This window comes from Triturus cristatus, chromosome 2_2 (assembly GCF_964204655.1).
Source record: "Triturus cristatus chromosome 2_2, aTriCri1.1, whole genome shotgun sequence".
Lineage (NCBI taxonomy): Eukaryota > Metazoa > Chordata > Amphibia > Caudata > Salamandridae > Triturus > Triturus cristatus.
In genome coordinates this window covers 378,470,461-378,490,573 of record NC_140582.1, presented here as the reverse complement: position 1 = coordinate 378,490,573, position 20,113 = coordinate 378,470,461, and positions in this window count along the sequence as shown.

Sequence of the window (20,113 nt, the reverse complement as noted above, 5' to 3'; positions counted from 1 at the left end):
AAAGCCCACACTTTGGTGTAGGATTGTCATACACAAAACCTTTCTGTGATAAGTAGATTCACTTTACACCAAACCATTTCGCACCACTTCTATTATTTGCAAACTGGTCCCAAAAAGATGCAAAGTTTGTTACAATAAAACACACATGAACAATAACACAAAAATACAACAATATTTAGCTATTTTTATAAAACTGTTGGTTCCTGTTAATTTCTTTTCAAATAACTGCAAATCGAGGACAGATTCAAGATATATACATTGAAGAATTCACTTCCATTGTTAGTTTCTCCACCTGGGGCTTTGTTTTCAGCACGTTTAAGTAGCAGGACACTATACCATATTGGCGTTCCAATGTCAAGTACCCATTGCCCAATCTTCTGTTATGTTGTCTTAAGACGTTTTTTGTGACTCGTCATTCAAAGTGGGAAAGCACTACCGCAGGCATGGGTGTAGTTCTGAATATACAGTGAGGCTGCTACTGCTCACCTCATTCTAGATCAGGGCAATAGATTGTGAGTGCCTTCTTTTAATGCCAAGGCCAAGATTTACAAAGGCTTTGGCCTGACACGAGGTTGATGCAAAGCTAAGTGGTGCAACGCGGTGCATGTCATTTGCTATCTAGAGCAAACGCTTTTTTGAGATGGAAATGTGAACTTTTCACACTGCAAAAACTGTTTCGTTCCACGTTGCACCAAGGGGCTTCTTTTACTAGACCAAATCAATGCAAAAACCCATTGGTTCTGATGAAAAGTCCAATCTACTAAAATAGCCAGAGTAGGCTTTGCATCAAACAACTATGCGTACTTCAAGCAAGAGCTAACACGAAGTATTATTTCTACATAATAGTCACATATTGCATGTGTGCTGTAGTATACAACACACATCCATGCATAGGAATTCAAACAGGAAAGGAACGTCCAGTTGCAAATCTTCTGCCAGACAGCAGATGTACTCACCGTAGCACCATGGCGCGTGGTTCATGTGGCACGGGACCGTGTCACGCAGGAGAGCATGTTTGTGTGACAGCGCAGGGAATGGCTCTAGCAACTTGCAAATCCTTGTAGATACAGCACTGGTTTGTGTTTTCTCCCTTTTACAATGCAGAATAGTAAATTGGGATGCTTATTAACATGAACAATTAGTACCTCTAGACATTGATGCACTGATATTTTTCTCCAACAGCACTTTTGGTGCACAAGAAACTTTACACATGTTTCGCTGCTCAAAGTTAGTCAGCTCAGATTTAGAGAGGAGGCATCATATACCCTTTCTCTCCTTTTGGGCTGTGCGCAGTGAAAATAATATTTTGAGACATCTTGTGCCTACCTTCATATCAACTTCTGTTATTTTAATATTCCGGCACTTTCAGAATCATACGGGAGTACTGTGTGCAAAAGCACCAAAGGCATAAAAATGTCTGAGACTTTTGTAGAGTTCTCTTAGATGAAAGGAGAATGTTATTTTTCCACTGCTCTTTAAAAGAACACTGTGTGCTGCACTTTTTATAGTTCAGATTTAGTTTAATGACTTGTTTCTCGCATATAGTGTGATGCAATCTGTCATGCCTATACTTTAAACAACTTCCTACATGCATGTGAACATTTAGGAGATTAGAAGCAAAATAAGACAAACCCATCGGCCAAAAATAGAGTGAGGAAGGAAAGATGTGAACAGAGTATGCCAGTACACAGAGCCATGTTCATTTTTGAGGTAGACAATTATTCCCATGAAGGAGATTAGGAGAACTGTGGCAATGGAAGGTGTTCTAAGGTGTTGAGGCAGAAACATTTATCAGGATAGCAGTATATACACAGGCATAATGTAACAGACCATTCTACCAGTGAATCAGATACAACGTTCAGCTACAGAAACTGTGCTGACATGTCATGTTCATGCCTCAGAGTGATTCTTTTGCTGGGTCCACTGGGGCTCTACTCAAATTGATGAAGCTTGAAGAATGGATCTTTTTACAGAGTAAGCTTTTTTCTACCTGACATTTTGCATCAGCAAAGTCTGTAAACACTGAAATGTCAAAATATTTGAAAAGAAAAATGGTTTTTGATAGGTCAGCAAATAGAAATAAAATTGTGAATGCAATAAATAACCAGGACAAAAATACTTTCGGCTATCCGAGTTAAGAATGGCCAAATGTAATTTCTGAAATAAACCTGTATTTTTACTAAACAGTTTAATAGTATTCAGATCTATTGATTTGTTTTCTATTTTTATCTCCTTCCTCGCGCTTTTAATTCATGGATATTTGAGTGTCCCTTTATATGACTTCACAAACGTTTTTTTGCTACAACAATATTACACTATTACTTTCCACGTTCTGTTTCTCTAGAACAGAATGTTCATGAACTATCGTAGAAGTTCTTATATTGTGTATCTCAAAACCTAATTAATACTACTGAACTTATATTTGTATGCCAAGGCACAGATCTATTACTCCATTCAAACTGCAATATTATATATGAAGATCTCCTACCATATATATATTGAAGGACTACTGAACACTCGTCACGCTCACTTTTGTTTAAAAAAGTACATCAACACGGTCCCCGATATTTGCTAGCTATCTCATTTTCTCTAGCCTCTATTTTAATTTGGACCTTTTTGGTTTAGCTCTTTTTATTATTTTTATAGCAGGGTAATACAACATCAAGCCACCTACATTTGCAGGCCGGTGGGGGAGAGGAAATACCATTAGTCAGAGGAGGAAGAATATAAACAAAAGAATGAGAAAATGAAACTGACGAAGAGAAGGCATGCTCTACAAGGTCATCTCTTTCACCTTAGAGAAGTTATCATGAGTTGCAGAAAGGTTGGGTAGAGAATAGTCAGAGAGCAAGTCACTCACCCAAGCTGACCAATGAGTGAGGCGAAGGAGCCGCAAGTAGATAGGACAGGTCAGTTCCATACGTTAGTTTGATAACAGTCGAATACTAGTACTCCATATTTTATCAAATCAGGGGAGGGTATGTGTGACCATTGCCATTATCTTCTCCAAACTCAGGAGTTCCCACAGTTTATGAATCCAATCCAGCTTTGTCAGGACGGCATCAGTACCCCAGCAGTATACCTTCACCTGCTTAGGTGTCCCAGTTGCTAATGTAATAACCTGCCCACGGTGTGATTTTAAAGGATACGTCAGTGTGTTAGGGAGTTCTAAAAATATATAACTGTGAAATTAAGGCAATTCTCTGTTATGAATTTCATCAATCGCGGATAGGACCTCGGTCCAAAAATGCTGAATGCCATCACAGGTGCATAAGGGTGCCCACTTGGCCGCCTTGTTGCCAACAAAGAGGATTCCACCGAGTTTGCATTGGGCTGGAGGGTAGTACGAGTAGTGGGCTATCTTAAAGAATGTCTCCTTGCCTGCCGTGCTGCAAGCCGAAGCCCTTGCCCTGTGTACTATATCATACCATTCCTTAGATGTGAACTCACGCTCGCATTCTGCTTCCCACCCAAGCTGTGCCGGTGTTTTAGCGGAAGATATAGGACCGAGAAGGACAGTGTAAATGTCTGAAATGATGAGTTTATCTGAAGTACACGTAATCAGCCATTTCTTGAACTTTGTAAGTGGTCGACTGTCATGAAGTTGAATTTTGGGCTATAGAATCCAGTTTTGAAGATCTAGGTATTTCCAAGAAGTATTAGGGAGTAAGTCATAGTGTGAGTAAAGTCGGGGGAAGTCGATTATTCCATCCACATCTAAAAAGTCTCCCACTCTATTACAATTTGCCTCTTGCAACTTAAGATAAACGCCTCTCTTCGCTGCCGGAGGGAAGTCAGGTTTTTATGAATAGAGTTAGAGACGAGATATGTTAAGAAACGTGGCATGTCTCTTGCACCTTATCCCACACTCCCAACATGTCTCTAGAAACCAATGATAAATAAGCTCCGGGCAGGCAAAGTCTCTTGGAGAGCCACTGAACCTTCCAAATGTAGATCCCTGTGACTGACTGATTGATGAAACACCAGTGTTTCTCTGAGCTGGTGCTGTACCATTCTACCATATAGTGTAGCTGCGTTGCATGGCAATTACTATATAAATGCAGAATTTCCAGCCCCTCGTCAGTTTGGTGCAAATACCCCTGTTTTCGAGTCATATGAGCCTTCTTCCCCAAAATAAATTTGTTTATAAGATGCTGTAATTTACTTAAGATCTGTGTAGGATGTTGTAAAGTCAAAGTTTGCATGACATAAAGAATTCTAGGGAGCAGGGTCACCTTAAAAGCCACCAGTCTGCATAGCCATTAAGGGCATAGTGAACCACCCGCTGTGTCAGCTTAAGCGGGGGTGCCTGGGACAGAATATATTGCTTTATGGCACTTCATAATTTTCAACTCTGGCTTGCAGGTCATTCCAAGACAGAAGGAGAAGCAAATAAATACTGGAAGAATGAATTACAGTGGCACTACTCTCAGATGGTGTGGCAAATAAGCTTAAAATGGTGACAGAGAGAAGTTTTTAAAATGGGGAAAAAACATAAGGAGGAGTCAAATGCATTGAGACAGCACTAAGAAAGGAAAGAGGGCTGCAAATAGGGAAAAAGCAAAGGAAAGTTAAAAGGAAGCAGAATGGCACCAAGGTACAAAGAAAGAATAGAAAGAAGTATTGAAAGTGAAAAAGAAAGGAAAGAACTAAGGGCCTGATTACAATGACAGTGGGACCGCCTCTGACAGCCCCTCGGTGGTGGTCCCACCACCATCGCAATATTGTTTTCTGCCCACCAAATTAGGATGGGTGGTGGTACGAGAGACTGATCGCCACAGATCCGACGGGCTCAAGGAGCCCGCCACACCATCGGAGGTAACATTGATCCCTAGAATGTTGGAGGTGCTTGCCAGGCACTGCTGTAGGAATTATGATGTCCCTCCCCGTCAGCTGTTTCATGGTGGTTTACCCGTAGCGGGCTCCCTTTCCCCCTGACCCTCAGTTTTGGGTTCAGCGGGGAACCAGTGCCCCCCGACATATACCCTGCACCTTGTGGTAGGCACTGCAAAATTCCTGAAATTGCATCATTGTGCCATTTCACGTAATTATATGCCATTCATGATAAAAATGTAGCAGCTGCTATTCACAGTGGTTTTGATAATGGCGTCCTCGCAACAAAAATTAACATGAGAGCGCATTTCCCGCTATAATATGTTACAAAACGCAAATCTTTATTTCACACAATTTTGTCCAATTTTGCTGAAATTTCATGTAATTCTGCAAAAGCAAATTATGTGAATTCTGCACACCCTTTGTTAAAGCCACTGTTTAGATAATGCAATATGAAAAGATCAATGGATTGATTAGATTCAGAGTTTTTATATTGTTTTACAAATGTATCCAAGTTAATATGCTCAGTCTGCCTGGGTTCAATTTCAATGTTTTTTAAGAGTCCATCTATTTCTAGATCTCCACTCGTCATTCCCATCTGATGCTCCCTGTAATTGAGAGAACCAGCGACTTCACTTCAAGACCCCTTCTCTAATTATGTCTATAAAAGGGGGGACATAGAGTTTCCAGGTGATTTCAGCCTGTGACTCACCCTTTTAGAAACCAATTTTCTGCTTATGGACATCATTAACCATTTGGAACCCAAAAGCCGCACAAGGTCAGCTGCAGAAGCGTGCTTGGGTATGGATTCTTTTAATAATTGTTGGTAGCTTCTGGGCTCACCCAGAGTGAAGTTTCAGGAAGGAGGGTGCATTTTCTCATAGAAAGGAAAAATCCGCTCTGACATTTTTCTTTCTTGAATGGATCGAGCCGACATCTTTGACTGAAAGTCTAGCCCTAGTATAGGAAGCAAATAGTACTGCTGAACAAAATGGATGGAGTGAGCTTCAGGATTTTAGTTTTGCTTATTGAAGTATCCTCAACTGCAGACTGGACCTATCTTTTGAATCAATTCACTACCAGCAGAGAGCTAGAACCTGAAAAGACAGAACATCTTCCATACTACCAGATTGAATATTTCCTGGTTGCCTGACAGATAACTCTTTACAGAGGATTGGTTCCAGTTTTGACTTCAGGACTGAGGAAATTCGATTTTCGATCTCGCTCATATTCAGCCACCATTTTGTGTTCCACCGCCATTTTATGTTGCCCTCACTCAGGCAGCACAAGAAACTGTTTATGAGACTGATGTCAGGGACTGGCTGAGTCCACTAATCCCCGTCTGGTCCGACTGATCCCTGTCTCAACTGTCTGTTGGTTTGCACCATTCTTTCCTGACTTTATCTTATCTTCTGGCCTTCGCTATTCTCTACTTGTATTCTCCCATTTCACAACTGTCCTCCAAGGCATACAAATGTGTCCTGCCACCTGCAAATACACTATCATTGATTGACTTGTGGGGAGGGGTGACAAACACAGTTGGAGGAGAGGCTTTGGGTTACTTGATAGCTTGTTTTTAAACTTTTCTCATTGGTTATATCTTGTTTTTAAACGCTTCCCATTGACTAAACATGTATGTATTGGGAGTGTTCTTTGTTAATCTTATACCATCTATGTGCTATAAAAGATTGTGCGCCACGGAGTGAAGTGGCAGTCTCCTAAGAACATACCGAGTGTACTTCTGGGACAACTGTACTTAGCTGCAGCTAATAAACCTGATCTTCTACGCCCAACAGTGTGTCCTGTGTCTCTGTTCAACAAAGCAGGTGAACTCAGAAGATTAAGACGTACCATGCGCCGCCAGGCCCATAAGTGGCCTAGGTTCTTCAATTGGTGCCCTCTGTGAGGCGGCTTCAGAGGTAGCGGATTTGCCTGAAGGTCGTGAGGAGTCCCGCAAGAAAATTCTGGAGGAATCGCGAACCACGTCAAGCGACCCCTGTATGTCGAAGTGGTCCGAAGGTCTTTTTCAGCACGGTTTCTCCTTCCTGACGGCTACTGATGACTGCTGCCCTGACTGCCGCCTTGCTTTGGCCCTTTTTGGTGATGTATGGTAATGCGAGACGTTAGACGGGCCTCTGTTGGCGTAAGAAGACACTTAGTTAAGTATTGGTGGTGGGTAGCTCCCACTATTTTGTTTGGTCTTTGGGCCTTTGATTCGGCTATTGCAAAAGCCGAAGCCGAGGGGTGAGTACATTTGTGCTGTGTTAATTGATTTAACCCCTTGATGTTTGTGAACAGTCCAGTGAAATAACGATGCCTGGTCTGAGTAAGTTTAGGAAGTTTTGTTGTTTTGGTTGTGATAGGGACTCCCGGCTGGAGGACTCTTGTCCAATTCCTTCGGTTGGAACTCCCACTTATGAGCTTTATTCTAAACATGGTGTTGGCCCCATTGCCTTTAATGAGGCATGGATCCGATACACAAAGAACAATGGTGTTTTTCAGTGGCCACAGAATGGTTATTTTGAGCCTGACATATTAGATAATTTGGAAGCAATTTTGTTTAAAAGAAAAGCCCTGCCGGCCATCTTTGACTCTTTCCGCCTCTGGCGTAAGGAAGCCAAACAGAGAGAAATTAAGCAGGCAAAACGAGATAAGAAAGCACAAGGTATAACGATTATACAGGCTGCCCAGCAGTTTAAAGATAATGAGATTGATCGTGAAATGGAAATTTTAGAGAGACAGCATCGTATGGCGATAGATAAATGCTACCCGGTGTTGTCTACTTCCCCTCCTGATAAAAGTAAGGAACTGGAGGAAGACCTTTTGATGTCTCACCTATTGAGATTGCCTCCTCCCTATGCACAAGGTGCTAATGCACCCCCATTATTACAACCAGTTCAGCCATTAGTTGCGCCTCCGCCTGCTCCGGTTCTTCCGCATTTGCCCCTTCAAGCATTGCCACCCCCACTTCCTTTACCACCGGTTGCTTTACCTCCATCTCTTGAACCACAATCTCCTTTGCCTTCGGCTCCTCTTATAACTGCCAGTTCTTCTCCTATTAGTTCTCCCAGTACCTTGTCCCCTGTACTTATGTCCAATTCTCCTACTGTCCGTAAACGGATCACAGATACTGTCTCTGGGTTTCTGTCTCCTTTCTTTGAGACTCTTAATATGTCTCTGGCTTTTTCTCGAAGACAGTCTTGTAGTCAGCTTCCAGCCTTCGATGAACGGGTGGTATTGGACTCTCTCGCTCGCAAATGGATTGAGAAGGGTCCCCAGTATAGTGTGAATGATATCATGGCCACCTTTCATCAGTGGGAAGCGCCCACGCAGAGATATGTTTTTAATGTTATGTGTGACACTCTTGTTAAAGGATGGGAGGATATGGATTTGGGTTCAGTTCCTCAGGGTCTCTTGGATGTTCAGGCTAATTTCGATAAGGGACTCATTGTGGGTCCTAAGGTTGAGGACGCCATAAAGACACTTGTCACTTTTAGATCCCTATTTTCCTCACAGACTTTCCTTGACTCCGATCCTGCTGTTAGGCTGACATTGAAACATTATCCAATGAGAGAGGTTCCTCCAGTGTGGAGAGAAGCGGTTGCAGCAGCAGGTGCTAATCCAGCTGTTCCCGCGCATTTCCAGCGTATATGGGTACATGTCCCCTGGAAAAGATCTGAAGTTTTGGCTCTTAAACAGTCTCTACCGGATCCCCGTAAAAACCCTGCTGGTTATTATAAAGAGTTGTCCCAGAATGTTGATGCCTGCATTATGAATTTAGCCGATATTGATATGTTGATGGGGAATGTAGTCCCACAAGCATTATGGGCCCGAATTCGGAGAGAGGATCACGCCCAAGCATTAGGTGGTGATTGGAATGCTATAATTGCCACAGATAGAGCCCAAGTAGGTGGTGCTAAGCCTGATGTTTTGATTTCAGAACTACCTGGTAGGATTATTACTTTAACCCTTTCGATGCTCATGACGGAATGGTTCCGTCATGAGCATCGGTGCCCCTGTGCTCATGACGGAACCATTCCGTCATGAGGCCAGGGGCACGAAATCCCTCTGCTGCAGACAGCAGAGGGATTTCTATTTCATGCCTTTGACCTTGGGAGCTGGGGAAGAGCTTCCCCAGTTCCCGAGGCCCCCTCCCTGGTTTCTGTGCAATGAAGATCAGCGCGCAGGTCGCGCTGTCTTCATTGCACAGAAAACGAAACTGAAATGAGCCTTTAGGCTCATTTCAGTTTCACTTTGTATGTGCTCAGGGGGCTATCTCAGCCCCCCGGGCACGTAGAAAGACGGGAGAGGTATCATTGGAAAGGGGAGAATCCCTGCTTGGGGAAGCAGGGATCCACCCATTAGACACCAGGGAGGGGGGAGCAGCCCCTTATGCAAGGGCTTTTGCTCCCCCAAATATTTTTTGTGTCATTTAGACTTTTTGCCCCCCCTGGGGGGCAGATGGGGGCAGTAGCCCCCAATCGGCCCCCCAGGGGGGCAAAAAGCCCACTAGACACCAGGGTTATTTACTTTGCGCACATCATTTTTTAGGGTGGGGGCTGCCCATGAAGGGCATGTCCATGCCCCTACCCCGCATAATGTACAGCCTTTCTGCCCCCCCTGGGGGGTAGTTGGAGGCAGTAGCCCCTAATCTGCCCCCCCGGGGGGCAGAAAGCCCACTATACGGCAGGGATTAATTTTTTCTTATAATTTGTGGTGGGGGCTGCCCAATATGGGCATGCCCATGCCCCCACCCACCCTCCGCAAAAATGACAGCCATTCTGCCCCCCCCGGGGGCAAAAAGCCCAGTAGACACCAGGGATTTTTTTAGCCAAATTTTAATTAGGGTGGGGGCATTGGCATGCCCATTTTGGGCAGCCCCCACCCTAATTAAAATTTGCCCAAAAAACTCCCTGGTGTCTTGTGGACTTTCTGCCCCCCCTGGCGGGCAGATGGGGGCATAAGCCCCCAATCTGCCCTGCCGGGGGGCAAAAAAACCCAATAGACGCCAGGGAGTTTTTTGGGGGCAAATTTGAATTAGGGTGGGGGCTCCCAAAACGGGCATGCCCATGCCCCCACCCCCCTCCCCCGCAAAAATAACAGCTTTCCTGCTCCCCTGTGGGGCAGATGGGGCAGTAGCCCCCAATCTGCCCCACTAGGGGGGCAAAAAGCCCACTAGACATCAGGGATTTTTAAGGCAAATTTTAATTAGGGTGCGGACATTGGCATGCCCGTTTTGGGCAGCCCCCAACCTAATAAAAATTTGCCCAAAAACCTCCCTGGCATCTAATGGACTTTCTGCTCCCCCTGGCGGCAGATGGGGGCTTTAGCCACCAATCTGCCCCACCGGGGGGGCAAAAAGCCCACTATACGCCAGGGATTTTTTGGGGGCAAATTTGTATTAGGGTGGGGGGTCCCAAAAAGGGCATGTCCATGCACCCACCACCACCAAAAATATCAGCCTTCCTGCCCCCCTGGGGGGTAGATGGGACAGTAGCCCCCAGTCTGCCACCCCGGGGGGCAAAATGCCCACTAGATGCCAGGGATTTTTTGGGGCAAATTTTAATTAGGGTGGGGGCATTGGCATACCCGTTTTGGGCAGCCCCCACCCTAATTAAAATTTGCCCCAAAAACTCCCTGGCGTCTAGTGGACTTTCTGCCTCCTCTGGGGGGCAGATGGGGGCATCAGCCCCCAATCTGCCCTGTTGGACGGGTAAAAAGCCCACTAGACGCCAGGGATTATTTTGGGGCAAATTTTAATTAGGTTGGGGGATGGCCAAAACTGACATGCCCATGCCCCCACCCCCTCCCTGCAAAAGTTACAGCCTTCCTGCCCCCTGTGGGGGACAGATGGGGCATTAGCCCCAAACCTGGCCAAAGAGAGTAGGGATAATTTTGGTTTCTCTCTAGGAGGCCGAAGTTTCCGGTTCAAGCGCGCACCCCAAGGCTGTTGTGAAAGCCCCTCCATTTATAGTCAAGCTCTGAAATGTTAGCTCGATGTTTTTCCTTTGCCCCCAGGTGCTACTCTTATTCAATATATGGATGATTTGTTGATTGCTGCTGATTCAGAGAATGTCTGCAAGGATGTGACTGTTGCACTATTACGTCACTTGTCTGAGCTTAATCATAAGGTTTCACCTTCTAAACTACAATATGTCCGTCGAGAGGTTACCTATTTGGGTCATCTCTTATCAAAGGAGGGAAGGCGATTAACCCCAGAACGAATTCAAGCAATTGCGCAAATGTCTGTGCCATCTACACAAAGAGAGGTGCACGCCTTTCTGGGCATCACTTCTTATTGTAGACAATGGATTCCGAATTTTTCTTTGTTGGCCAAACCTTTGTTAGCACTCACTTTGAAAGACACACCCCAACCCCTTCCTTGGACTGACGAATGTCAGAAGAGTTTTACTGATTTACGTGCTGCTCTGTGTTCTGCTCCTGTGTTGGGTACTCCGGATTACAGTAAGCCCTTAACGCTCTATGTCCATGAAAGAGAGGGTTGTGCGTTGTCAGTCTTAACACAACGATTTGGAGATAAACAGCGGCCATATGCCTATTTTTCAGCTACATTAGACCCAGTAGCCAAGGCATTGCCTAGTTGTCTTAAAGCTACAGCAGCAGCAGCGATTTCTATTCGTCAGTCTGCTGGAGTGGTGCTAGATAATAGTCTCATTGTTATGGTACCACATGCAGAGGATACCTTGCTAAATAGGACGAAAACGCAGCACCTTACAAGTGCTCGCTTGTCTGGATATGAGCTGACACTCTTGGCTAGTCATGTGCACATCAAACGATGTAACACTTTAAATCCAGCCACTTTGTTACCTCTTCCAGAAGGGAAAGGTATTCAAGAACAACATGATTGTTTTCTCCGTACTGAGGAGGAGACAAAAGGTAGAATTGATTTGAAAGATACGCCGCTAGTGGATCCAGATGGGATCCTATGGGTGGATGGGTCTTGTTTCAAACTCCCGAATGGTGAGACAACTTCAGCTTATGCTGTTACCACCTTGCATACAATTGTGGAGACAGCACGCATCAGACATAATTCAGCTCAGGCGGCCGAACTGATAGCTTTGACCAGAGAGTGTGTGTTATCTAAAGGAAAGAGAGTGAATGTGTATACCGACAGCCAGTATGCGTTCGGTGTGGCGCATAGCTTCGGACGTTTGTGGAAGGAAAGAGGATTCCTTACCTCCCACGGTACTAAAATACAGCATGGTCAATTGGTAACTGATCTTCTTGAGTCACTTGCCTTGCCTACCAAGATAGCAATTGTGAAATGTAGTGCGCATAAGAAGATTACTGATGATGTTGGTCGCGGAAATGCTTTTGCGGACGAGGTAGCAAAAAGGACAGCCAGAGATGCATGTATGTTGCGGGCCCTGCGAATTGGGTCGGGGAAAGAGGGATGTGTGAGGACACAATAGAAAGTGTGAAATCGATTCAGGGAGATGCTACAGAGAAAGAGTTGAGAAAGTTGAAAGAGAGTACAGGAATGTTAGACGGAACAGGATGTTGGATAGAATTGTCAGAACACCAGCGTTGGCTGTTAACAGACGCCTATGTACTGCCTGTAGTTACTATGGCGCATGGTCTAGCCCACATCAGTGCGAAAGGAATATGTAAACTTCTGGCTCCAGTGTGGCTGAATGAAGGGATTCCAAAATGTGCAGATAATGTGGTGAAACATTGTATCATTTGCTTGATGTACAATCCGGGAAAAGGAACCACAACTCCGGCAGGTCATTTTGCTCCCCCGACATATCCTTTTGAGGTGTTGCAAATCGACTATATTCACATGGAGCGATGCAACAATCTCAAATATGTTCAAGTGATGGCATGTGCCTTTTCCAGATGGATAGAGGCTTACCCTCTGAAAGACAACACTGCTTTGTCCACTGCCAAAGTTCTTCTGAAAGAGTTCTTTCCTAGGTTTGGTTTGCCGCGCATTGTCTGGAGTGACAATGGAAGCGAATTTGTGGGCCAAGTCATGCAAAAGGTGTTTGCAGGTCTTGGTATAAAACAGAAATTCCGTGCGGCAAACCATCCACAGTCAGCGGGTTTGGTAGAATGTTATAATGGCACTCTCAAACTTAAACTTGCAAAGATACAAGCCAGCACAGGTCTTGCCTGGCCCGATGCTTTACCTTTGGCTCTCCTGTCCACTAGAACAGCTGTGCATTCTCGTTTGGGACTCAGCCCATACGAGGTTGTTTTCGGGCGCCCAGCTAATGTATGGGGAGTCCCTCGCCCTAGAAAGTACTCTGACATACAGTATCCAATGCTGACTATTTACATGACCTCACCACTAAATTGCGTGTTCTTCACCAACAGGTTCAAAACACTTTGCCAGAGGCCTCCACAGACCCAGGTCATTCTATCCAACCCGGGGACTGGGTCTGTGTGAAGAATTTTCAGAGGACAAAGAATTTGGAACCTCGTTGGGGGGCGCCTCGACAGGTGCTCCTAACTACACGTACAGCAGTGAAAGTCGAAGGGAAAAAGAACTGGATTCCTGGCGTGCACTGCAAGAAAGTACCTTTGCCCTTGCCTTTTGATCAGTGGGTCCGTAAGGGTATAGATGATTCTGAAGGCGAAAAGGTCCCCCGATTCATACCTTTTAGTGATGCACGCCTGAATGGAACTCGGTCGGAGAAAGAAGATGACGACATTCTACAAGAAGCTGTACCGTCTCATCTCCGCTTGAACACTACAGAGCCACAGACACTGTTTCAAGATCAAACTATACCAAATAAAACTAGGTACAATTTAAGACCTAGACTGATTAAAGACACCTAAGACTCCCATCTCTTCTGTTACATTTATCATCTGTCCAGGTTGCAGGGTCACGGTAGGAGTCTTGGTTTGTGACCTGTATAGTGGCTAGGCCCACAGGACTTGCAGTGTCATAGGACGGCTAATAATCACAGCCAAGTGAGTGAGGAAGATTGCCGTGAGCAACCCTTTTAGAGGATGGATGTTAAATTAGAAAAGAAAGATAAGAAGAAAGAGATGAGACAAAAATATTGTAAAATATTGTACAGTCGATGTGGCTTAACATTGTGTGTTTTTATATTTTTGTGTATCTTATTGGCTTGTGTAGGTTGGGTTATTCATGCTATGCAGCAAAAAGTTGTCCCTAATTCTATCACCTTGCCTCTTCATTCTACTATCTCCCCACATCAATTATATACACTTCCCCAACATGAACTAATCAGGAGAACAGAATATTTTAATAATTCATTTATCCAATTGTTGCACCAACACCAATTGGTAGTCAACACAACCGACTGTTGGGTGTGTGGACTTATGCCTCATACCACAGATAAAGGAATGCCATATTTAGTCCTTCCATTTTCTTATGAAGGATCCGCTTGGGCCTATTTCGTAATGTTTTCCAACGCATATATTAGTGGTCCAGATTTTAGTCATAGTTCTCTAATAAAGGGCATGGGAGCTATGGCTAAAATTGTGGAGAATAATAACGTTCCTGTTGATGAGAGACGAACATATGCTGATTGGAACGTGACTTGTTACGTTACTAGCCTAAGTGATAAAGTTAAACAAGGAAAATCTCCACCAATTTGGACTGTACCTCATCAAGGTAATTTCTGTTTGCAAATAAATGGCCAGACTACCAACACTGGACAAGGAAAGAGCTTTTGTTCCTATACATACATTTACACGTCTCAGAATTCACCGCCATTAGTGCCATCCCAGGGCACATATTTTATCTGCCACGATAAAGCTTACACATGGCTACCAACGGATTTTTCAGGAACATGCTATATAGCTTTCCTTCTCCCTCCTACATACACTGCTCCTTCAGGTCATCATAGAAACAGATATGGCAGAGGGATTGTTGATTCCAAAGACACGACAGGACAAGAGGTAAGTGATTTCCTCAAAGGATTTCTTCCTTTTTGGGGCCCAATGGCCAACAGCAGAAACATGAGACAGCTGGTTTGTGTTGTTGAGACTACCGTAGATGTCACTGTGGGAGCCTTGAGTAATCTCACATCTGAACTTCAGGCGGATTGTCTCATGACTTTGCAGAACCGGATTGCACTAGATGTTGTTCTTGCAGATCATGGTGGAGCCTGTAAATTGATCGGATCTAGCTGTTGTATTTATATACCTGACGATGCCCCTAAGGTATACCAAGCCATCTCCAAATTACATATGATCTCCGAATCGATCCATCAAGACGAATGAGATTGGTCTTTATTGGGATGGTTTTGGGGATTACTGTCTAAATGGGGATGGAAGGCACTAACCTTCCTTGGAGTGATTTTGGCCATCATTTTTTCCTGTTGTCTCTGTATGCAGTGTGGCCCCGCCATCTGCGGTCATTGTGCCACTCTTTGTGTCCCAAGACCTGAGTCACAGAAAACAGAGAACATTAAAATGATGTTGCAGCAACAGCTTGACGACCTCATGGCTATTGACATTGATTCAGATTAACATGAATCTGTGATGTTTTGCCTGAGTTATGGCAAAAGGAGGGTCTGAGGAAATTCGATTTTCGATCTCGCTCATATTCAGCCACCATTTTGTGTTCCACCGCCATTTTATGTTGCCCTCACTCAGGCAGCACAAGAAACGAAGTTTTTCTGCTGATCTCACTGTGACGTGTCAAAATAACCTCCTGCCTCTCTTTACGAGACTGATGTCAGGGACTGGCTGAGTCCACTAATCCCCGTCTGGTCCGACTGATCCCTGTCTCAACTGTCTGTTGGTTCACACCATTCTTTCCTGACTTTATCTTATCTTCTGGCTTTTGCTATTCTCTACTTTTATTCTCCCATTTCACAACTGTCCTCCAAGGCATACAAATGTGTACTGCCACCTGCAAATACACTATCATTGATTGACTTGTGGGGAGGGGTGACACACACAGTTGGAGGAGAGGCTTTGGGTTACTTGATATCTTGTTTTTAAACTTTTATTATTGGTTATATCTTGTTTTTAAACTCTTCCCATTGGCTAAACATGTATGTATTGGGAGTGTTCTTTGTTAATCTTATACCATCTATGTGCTATAAAAGATTGTGCGCCACGGAGTGAAGTGGCAGTCTCCTAAGAACATACCGAGTGTACTTCTGGGACAACTGTACTTAGCTGCAGCTAATAAACCTGATCTTCTACGCCCAACAGAGTGTCCTGTGTCTCTGTTCAACAAAGCAGGTGAACTCAGAAGATTAAGGCGTACCCTGCGCCGCCAGGCTCATAAGTGGCCTAGGTTCTTCAGGACAGAGATGTCGCTCCAAAGACAAAAAGTTTCTACCTTCATGCTGACCCCCTGAACAAATGATAGGGAAGTTCTGTCAGTGAAATTGGTTGTCCAATTTTGAACTTTGCAGTTATGACTGGAGAGTGTAGGGCATCCCTGAAGCGACGGAAGATAAAGTGTCTGGAAAAAGCCAATGGATTGGTCATAAATAGGCATGTCTACAGTCTGCTTCTGAAAACGTTCAATGCTTTGCCTCAGGAGTACAAGGAACCTTATGACAAAGGGAGAATGGAAAAATTCAATGAAATCCCAGTGACCAATTTGAACTACACATTTTACAGTTGATCTGAATAGGAGATGTGGGAACCATCCTGCAACTCAAGACCATGTACTGGTGAGGAACTTGCCATAATGATTTGGACATATATTAGCAACAATATTTACTTTGGAGGTTGGTAATTCTGCTTCAAGTGAGCAGAACTTATGCTGTTAAAACATGGTACTCAAAACATGTTTTAAAAAAAATCATATGATGACATTCGACCTACTTTAGAGTTTGGAAGATGAGCTACCACTCCTTCACCATGGCAAAATATAGAAGACTGTCAGGTTCGCTATTGAACATCTGTCATATTGAGAGTATTGCCTGGAAAGTCTGCCATGTGCAATAGCAGAGGAAAAGCCTGCAGCAATCTTGTGGTCTTCGTCTGTCAGTAGACATAACACTGCATGGTTGGTGTGGCAGTCCACTGTCCAAAATATTTAGAGTGATCTGAAGCCATGGTGTGATGTTGAAGCTGTTGTGACAGAGGATACCAATTGTAGAAATTAGCATGGTTGGCGGATGTCCAACAAATTTTGAAAGAAAATCCACCTAGGCTCAATTGCAAAAACATCAACAAATCACCAACATTTTCTGCCTCTCCTACAAATCTGCCCAAAGCAAACCATTTATCACTCTCACCACAAATTCTTCTTCACACAGATAAAACCAACCACAGCAGCCAGAAGAACTTGTGAAGTTAGAGACATGGCTCCGACTACAACTATCGGTCAATATAGGTAAATGTGACCCAGATGTGTTGAGAGGGAATATGATGTGGCTAATGTGAAGTGCTCACAGGAGGACATCAGAAGAGTAGGAACAACTTACATCGGACATTTTGTCCCCTCTCACTGTTCCCACTAACACAATATGGGAACAGGTGGCGTGTCACTGAAAACCCTCAGCCTCATGGTTTGAGAGAAGATAATTTTGGAGAGATTACGGACATTGAAGGTGGGGTGAACCGTGGTACACATTCAGTCAATATGCTAGATCTTTATAGTCCAAATATCCATAGGCTGACCCTTTCATGGTGTCCAAACATATCAATCGCTAGGTGATCATTGCTGGTAATCCAAGGGCAATGTTCAGTCACATCTCACTAAGACCTTCTTCTAAAACAAAATATATGAAACTATTACAATTTCCCTAGATCACCACAGCACTAGTACCACTTGACCAATTAGCACAGCAGGACCACAAGAAAAATTGTCCATATATAATCTTAACAAATGTCAAGGCCCTTGTGTGAATGGGCATGCCCCACACAGAAACCGTCTCGGTTGAAAGTGAAGGGGGCATATACACACATTTTCAAATATATAAACTCACTGTATCAGTGTGAAGTTTCCTATAAATCAAATGAATAGGGCCGTGTATTATACTTTGAGTTTTAAAAAATGTAGGTGAAGGAAAAGCACCACAACAGTGACTAAAAACTACAACTATTATAATGCAACTTAAGAACTAAACTTGTAAAGGAGCGTACTTACTACCTATTCAGACAGACAAATATTCAAAACGAGTAGTTTTGCAGCTGCTAAGCTAGAACATTTTAGGCACAACTGTTTGGATCTACAGCCAGGTATCGGTTCATACTTGCATACTTAGCCATGTGTATAGCTTTGACACTTAACAAAGGTAAAATAACTGTAAAGAATGACTACAAGCAAGATACAACAAGCAAGATAGTAGAAGAAAATCATGCACACATAAAAATCATTATTCAACTCATGCACTATTCAGATGCTGTTTAACCTTGTGGTTATACAGTGCATCAGATGACAACGTCTGACCACGCAGCACCGTCAGCATGCATACTGACAGGACTGTTATGTTCTCTCACGATAACATTTGTGCAACTGTAACACTCAAGGCCTTCGATGCATGTTTAAAACCAATCTGTGCAACAAAAGAATGCCATGTACATACATACATAAATAAAACAATCATCACCTTGATAATAAGAAAAATATACAAGCGAAAAAGAATACATACACAAGCTCACACCTTCCGTATTCATATCTGTTACAACTGTACTCCTTTCGGGTTCCTTTGTCATACAACAACACAAGTGTCTACTCTCAGTTCTAAAACCATCATAAAATTTCCCCTAATACTTAACAAAAATACCGTGATTATTTCTAGTATATCTTGAAGCATTTTATTTAAAACAGCTGTATGTGTGAATTATCTTTTAAAACCTGAATGCCAACCACTCACTTATTTCCACATCAAAATATATCACACGTATATGGAGGATCCTACTGGATTTTTCCCGCTATTGTGGAGTTCATGATGGCAACAAGTACCCTTCAACTGTCCACATGCTGTCCTAACTACAACTGCAGCACAGTAGCATTGCATCAGGTACAGCAGTTGGAAACCTCCTGCACTAAAACAAACGTAAAAATAAATCACCCATTCATGAATGGATCATATTGAAGTGAGATGCTCCCAGCAGCTGTAATAACTAAACAGCATACAGAATTGGTATGAGTAATTTATGGACGGCCCCAGACTCAATAGTAAAAGGGGATATTGGGAGGCAGTTATACACCAAACCAGTGGCGGACGGTGACCAAACGTGGGATGTACCCGCAACAATGAAAATGTTTGTACGTCCATTACAGATACGGTATTCTGCCCCTAAGATTTCAAGCTACCAAATGGTCAAATCAGCAGTGGCGGTGCGTCCATTGTGGGCGTTGGGGCGTTGCCCCCCCGCCCGTGCCCGCACCCGCACCTACACCGCAACTCTTAGTTTTATTGAAGTTCAGCCGCAGCCCGCAGCGGCTCCGAGGGAGAACTGACATTGACAACCATGACTGTCAGTCAGCATGAGTCAGACGTCGGACCGCCCACCTCCTTCAGAGTCTGAAGGGGGCGGGCGGTCTCCGGTCTGGCGTCATGTTGACTGACAGTCATGATTGTCAGGGGCAGGCAGCAGGCAAGCACAAGCACAAGTGCGCATGAGTGGGGATGGTGGCGAATTTTTGCACCGTGCCCAGTCATGCGCACTGGTGCCTGTTCAGGCTGGCGTATGCCCATTAGGAGAGCGAACCTCGGTCTCCTAATGGGCAGACGGGCAAAGCGTAACATTGCCCTACGCCTGCTCTGATTGGCTTAGAAGGGTTTGCTACTTAGTTCCCAGCAGTGATGCGGCTGTTCCACTGTTGGCGCCAGAACAGACCCGAGGCCGGCGGCGCAGACCTGGTCAGGTAGGATTGATTTTTATTATTTTAAAACTCCCTCCCCCACGCGACACGGTTTTAATTATTTTAAAACTCCCTCCCCCGCGCGACACGACGACACCCCCTCTTCTCCCCTCGCGAGCCGCGACTGCCGCGGTATCCCGCCAGAAAGGCGGTTACTCTATAGTGCAGTCTCCCGCTGCATGCTTGTCAGCTAGTTTCTCGGTCATGTTATGCGTAAGGCTTGGAATGTATATATTTTAGGTAAAATAGTAAATTTAATCGCAGCAATTGACTCCATTAACGAAATCTGGAGGTGCTGCCACATCAATAGTTCCGCTTTCACTTGCCTAATGAGACAGTTTTAGTTAACCTAAGCTGTTGTGACCGTAATGGAAGTAAGCTGTACTCGAAGTATGGGAGGGAGGCTGGGCCCCAAGTGATCGGATATTGATCCCTCAGCTGATCTTGAGGTGTCTTAGATACTGTAAGTTGAATTATTTGGGATTTGGAAAGGTTGAC